This window comes from Camellia sinensis, chromosome 9 (assembly GCF_055761805.1).
Source record: "Camellia sinensis isolate YWXY chromosome 9, ASM5576180v1, whole genome shotgun sequence".
NCBI classification, from domain to species: domain Eukaryota; kingdom Viridiplantae; phylum Streptophyta; class Magnoliopsida; order Ericales; family Theaceae; genus Camellia; species Camellia sinensis.
Window position 1 is genome coordinate 193,025,061 of NC_138969.1, and position 5,944 is coordinate 193,031,004.

The window sequence follows — 5,944 nt, forward strand, 5'->3', positions numbered from 1 at the left end:
TAGGGCAAAACTAGTATGCAAAAATGGCCCTAAATATGAGATTATGAAGCAACTCACAGCTGCTGACTCCAAACAGGTTAGGGCCCTTCAACAACATTGAAGAGGGGCCCAAAATATGCACATTTACAGAACTGTAAAAACCCCAAAAACAAACATAGGTACGGCTAAGCTCTTATGCAAGAAATGGGCCAAAAGGTGGCCAAAGAAGCAAGCATACAAAACATTCATCAAACAGCCAAAGACCCTTAATGAAACATGACAAAGGGGTCAAAATATGACTGTTTTTAGTTCGGACCAAAGTCCAAAAACAACAACATCAGGGGCTGCCGAGGCATGCAAAAATGGGACCCAAAAGAGAATATAAAGGCAAGTATAGCATGGAGGTCCCAAACAGTGTTGAGCCCTTCTTCAATGTTGAAGAGGGGCTCAAAATAAGCCTATTTACAGTTTACATCATGCTCCAAAACAGATCACGTATAGGCCAAGAATGACATGCAAGATAATAGCATTTAAGAGGGGTAATGAAGCAAGTGCTAGCTACTGTCCTCAAACAGCAAGAGATCCTCAATCAAACATGAAGAGAACCTCAAAATATGATGATTTACAGTTTGGGTCGGAGCCCAAAAATGCAAGCAACTATGGCTTAGATATGAAGCAAGAAAAGACTAGAAAAGGGAAGAGGAGGACTCACCCTTGAAGACCAGCAAACCAGCACCTCTTGGACCAAGTTTAGGTGCTCCTAAGCTCTGAAGAACAGCCTCAAGTTGCTGCAATGGAGTAAGGATGCCTTGTGCTATGAGTTGATGAAGAAATGGCCCAAGAACAAGGGTGTTTGATGGTTGAATGGGAGAGATATAGTGAGAGATGAAGGGATATATGTATGTATATATCAGATATATCTATATATCTCTGGTTTTTTGTTCAAAACATCCAACCTAGACAAAGGGAGAGGAATGGTGCTTATATAAGGCAAGGGAAGCACTTAACTTACAAGCTAAGTAAAGGGAAAGGGTCAAAGGGGTTCAAGGGGGTGCAAGGCTTCCAGAGGAAGCTAAAACAGCTGGCCAAACTTCTAGAAGGTTAGGGGGTTCAAAGACTCACAAGGTGCAAAACAACCACACTTGTGCATGGGGGATCGAGTCTGTGCACTCCAGCTGGCACAGCTGGAATCCACTCAATCTGCAGAATGCTCCGGAAGGTCGTCGGCTAGCAAAAAAGGTCGGTCGGCTACTTTAATCTGCCGGTCGGCAATCTATTTGGCCGGTCGGCCATCTGTTCTGGCTGGTCGGCCATATATTTGGTCGGTCGGCAGGAAAAATCTGCTCTGCAGGTCTAACTTCAAACGGGCATAACTTCTTCATATGAACTCCTTTTTAGGTTAATCTTGTATCCAAATTGAAGCCCCGGAACCAGCCTTGCATCAAAATTCCAACTGTACAAAAAGTTATGCTTATTTTGGTGAAGGATGCTCAGTTTCGGTCCAACCGGGATGATGCCCAACTTCAACCAATCATATCTCCGCCCTCCGGACTCGGATTTAAGAGATTCTTGAATGAAAAATGAAGCCCCGGAAGTCTTCTTTCCAACGGTGGTGGCCTCATAGATTAACTCCAAGTGTATAGACTGATAAGCTTGATTTAGCGAGGACTGCCCGTCCCTCTCCTAGCGATTCTTGCCTATCTTCTTCTCCAACTTGGCTTCTCCCCTCTTCTCCTCTTTTCTTCAACTTCAAACCCCTAAGCAAGGTGTTTTGAAAGATTTTTCAAAGATTTCATCTCTCTTTCATTCATTTCCACCTTGTCCTTGCTCAGTTTATCGAAAAGCGCATTTTTTTGACAAAATGTGAGCCTCGGAACATCGTAGAAATTTTATTTCAAAAATGTTTCGAAAGAGAGGGTTTTAAGGTCTAAAAACCATTCGAAATAGCTTTGGTCCAAAATGGGGTGTGAAGTTGGGATTTGGCCCTCTCATTGCCGAAGAAATTGAACCTTTACCCTGCACACCTTTCATCATCAAGCAAATCCTCAGTAGCGCCCAAGTCTTAAGGGCGGTCAAAAATGGGGTGTCTATAATCATGTTATTTAGTTTCATAATTTCTTGATATGTAATTTAAATTATTGAATATGAATCTATTTATCTAATTTAAATACATAATTTATATAATAATCTTAAAACAGATTCCTATGTTTCCCTAGGATAGTTCACTGCTACCGTGAGTGTATAAGGATTAATCATTTGAATTTAGTTATACAAAGAAATATTATGTGCATGTCTGTTAGCAGGCCAGTTGTTTATTATTGTAAAATATTGCACCGTGTGTTAATAATATTAAATAAAACTGAAACAGTTTTTGAATAGTCCATTGTTTCACCCTTGAAATTCATGATTAGAATTAGTATATGCATTGTTATGTTCTGTTTTTTATTTTTCAGTTTAATAAGAATGTTTTTTTATTTTTAGATCTCTAATATAATTTTCATGCTTATTTGTTTCTACTATAATTATATTTTATGAGTATGATTCATAATTTCCTACCATTCGTTGCATCTCTTTTTATTTTATAATTTTATAATATAATTTACATGTTTATGAGTGTTTAAATTTTTTAGTTAAAATTGACATGCTAATTAGTTTCTACTTTTCTAGTATGATATATATGTTAAGCATTTTCTAAATCCTAGTTTAATCTACATGTTTATTAGATCCTAGATTTGTAGGATAATTTGCTTGTTCTAAATTTTTCTAGGTTTTAGTTTATGTTACATGTTTATTATTTCCTAGAATTATTTACACGTTCATTGCTTCTAGAATTATTTAGATCTTTATTGCTTTGCAGTAATGCATATAACTCTTGCCAATTAATTTTAATTTAATTTTTGAAGTTGATGAGGTATCGGTTCCCGGGTGGATGGGTCGGACCGGCCCAGGCTCTTCAGGCTCCGGCTCAAGAAGGAGACTCCGTCAGATGACCTGCATGCAAGTTCGGGGGGGAACGGGGTAGTCCCCCAGTGAACCCTCCGGTGCAAGAATTAGTAGAGCAGAGTATGAAAAAACTGTATATCGAGAGATCAAGAGAGAGATAACTTAACCTTTTTCTTTCCTCTTATCCTTGCTTATATCCTTTTGTCATCATTTTTCCTGTCTCCTGTGACGTGCCTTTTTTCGCCGAAAGCCTGTGCCATAGCTCATCTTGTTTAGGGTGATGGAGGCTCTGTTCCGGCGGGGAGTGCTGTTGTAATAAATGCTGTGATGGGTTGCATTAATGGTGATGTGTTGTGATAATAACTCTGCAGATCTTTGTCTGCTGATGTGGCCCATGTCCCACCTGCCGTGTGCCTAAATGTCGTTGGCCCTTCATGTCTAGGTGGCCTCCAGCTGTTCTGGGCCTTGTCAACCGGGTTGTGCCATTGGCCCCAAGCGATGGGTTCGGGGTGGTTTGCCGTGGGCCGTATGCCTTGTGGGCCTATCCATGTCAGAAGTTATAAGTTTTGTTTTGTTTTTTGTTTTGTTTTTAGCATTTTAATTCATTACTTAATTTACTTAATTGTGCTATTAAATATATTGCTAGAAGGTTTAAAATGATTTATTGCTTTTATAGTTTCTTTCGATAATTTGTTTTGTATTTTGTTATTTTTTCTACTAACTTTCTTTATAGAAATACCTATTAGAAAGGGAATGGAAAAAAAAAAAATACAAAACCAAATGAATAGCATTTCGGACTGTAAAACTAAGACTTTTCGTAACCTTTTGTTGAACAGAAACATCTAAGCGTGGAAAGAAATTTGTTGGATCAAATAGAATCCTAATTTGGATTGGTTTTTATTATTTATATTTGAAGTATTTTTTGTTTGAGTTCTAGTAGTGGTTAATTGTTACCTAATATTGTGAAGCAAGTTTGCTTGTTTGTAATGTTGGAAGCATTTTAATTGCTTGTAAATTGTTGTAACAATTGTTAATTGCTTGTAATTTGTTAGCAATTTTTAATTGCTTGTAATTTTTGAAACTTGGTTTGTTTTAACCTAGCTTATCCCCTAGAAAACTTAATTCTAAATTTGTATCCCATGGACTAGGAGTTAACATGCTCTTGAAAGTTTTGTTTAAAGTTAACTGGGTTTTAAGTGGGATCGGTGTGACCCCTCCAGTTTTCCTATAAACTTTTCTGACCATGTTCGATTCTAGGGTAAGTAGCGAGACTAGTTTTGAATTAAATTTTCAACTTTGGGATTTTCTAATGTTAAGTTTAGTTTCTAGAAACACAGAATAATGAAATTATGTTGTACTTTTTAGAAATGCCAACAGTAATTGCTGTTGCTGCTAATGTTGGTGGGGATTAGAGCCTCGGGTCAACTAGCTTGCCAACTCTTACAGTGACCCCTGTTGTCAACCCTGTTGTTGTGACCTCTGTGGTCAATCCTATTGCTATGCCTGTTATTTATGGGTCAACCAACATGAGTGCTCGGAGAAGTTCACTGGAGTGAATTTCAAGATATGGCAGCAAAAGATGTTATTCTACCTAACTACTCTTAGCATAGCGAGGTTTTTGAGTGAGGATCCACTAGTTGTTGAAGAGAATGAACAAGACTAGTAAAAGCCTATGGCTTTGGATGCTTGGAAGCAATCAGACTTCCTTTACCGGAACTATATTTTGAATGGCTTGGTGAATGCACTATTCAACGTGTTTTATGTTGAGAAGTCGGCAAAGGAACTGTGAGAATCTATTACCATTGGAATTTTTCTGAGTGTGGTGCATTGATATTGATAGAATTGTAATGTTGATTGGATATATACATATGAATGCTATTGTTTTATTTACAAAATGGTATGCCTTTACTTTCCATGGACCTTTTTCATTTTTTGTCCAATTTTACCATCATTTGATATGCTTATAACTTTGATAAAAAAAATTACTTGACATTATTTTTCTTTTTCTTTTTCTTTTATACAGATAGATGAACTCGTGCAAGAAGCTGAATTGTACAGGACTAGTTGGCACTTGTTACATTTTTTGAAGGATTATATATTTTTGGATAGACATGTATAGAAAATATTTGGGTAGACTATTGGTTATATTTTTGGATAGATGCGTATGAATAAAAATTTAAAATATAATAATAAGTACTTGTTATGTTTTAAATGCTAGATGGATGTGAATTAGATGGTTATATAGATTACATGACATTTTTAATTGGACGATTTTGTAGTTTGGAATTACTTGTGGATGAAAACTTAAAATAATTGATGACTTTAATTAAACAAGTTAAGGATTGGATGATTTATGTATTTTGTTGGATGTTCATGATTCAGTTCATTTTGTTGGTTTGAATGATACTTGCAAATTACATGTTATATTGAATGGATTTGATAGATTATTATATTTTGATAAACAAAAAGAATTGAATTGGCAACCAAAAATTGGTTTTGTTTTTCCTCTTTTGGTGACCAAGTGATTAGTCGGGACGGATAAGTAATGCTTTTGCCGACTAAAGTTGTTAGTCGATGTATCACCACTCACATTTGGCAACCGAAATGTTGGTAGGCGAAAGAGTACATTTGGTGACTAAATAATTAGTCGGTAAAGTTATTAATTTTGGCAACCAAAGAGTTTGGTCGTGAATAAGTCTATTACCGACTACAGTTTTAGTTGCGTAAATATTACTTTTGGCGACTAACGGGTTTGGTTAGGGAATGTTACTTTTTGTGACTAACATGTTTGGTCAGGAAATGGTACAATTAGAGACTAACATATTTAGTCAGGAAAATATCCCTTTGGCGACTAAAGTGTTTTAGCTACAAAATGGTTTAGTCGGGGTAATTATATATTCAGCGACTAAAAATTTAGTCGGCATATAGAACCTTTTTCCCGACAGAAAAAATTTTTAGTTGCTAATTACTTTTGGATAAGTTACACTGACACCCCTTGAGGTTTATATTTATTACAGTTTCC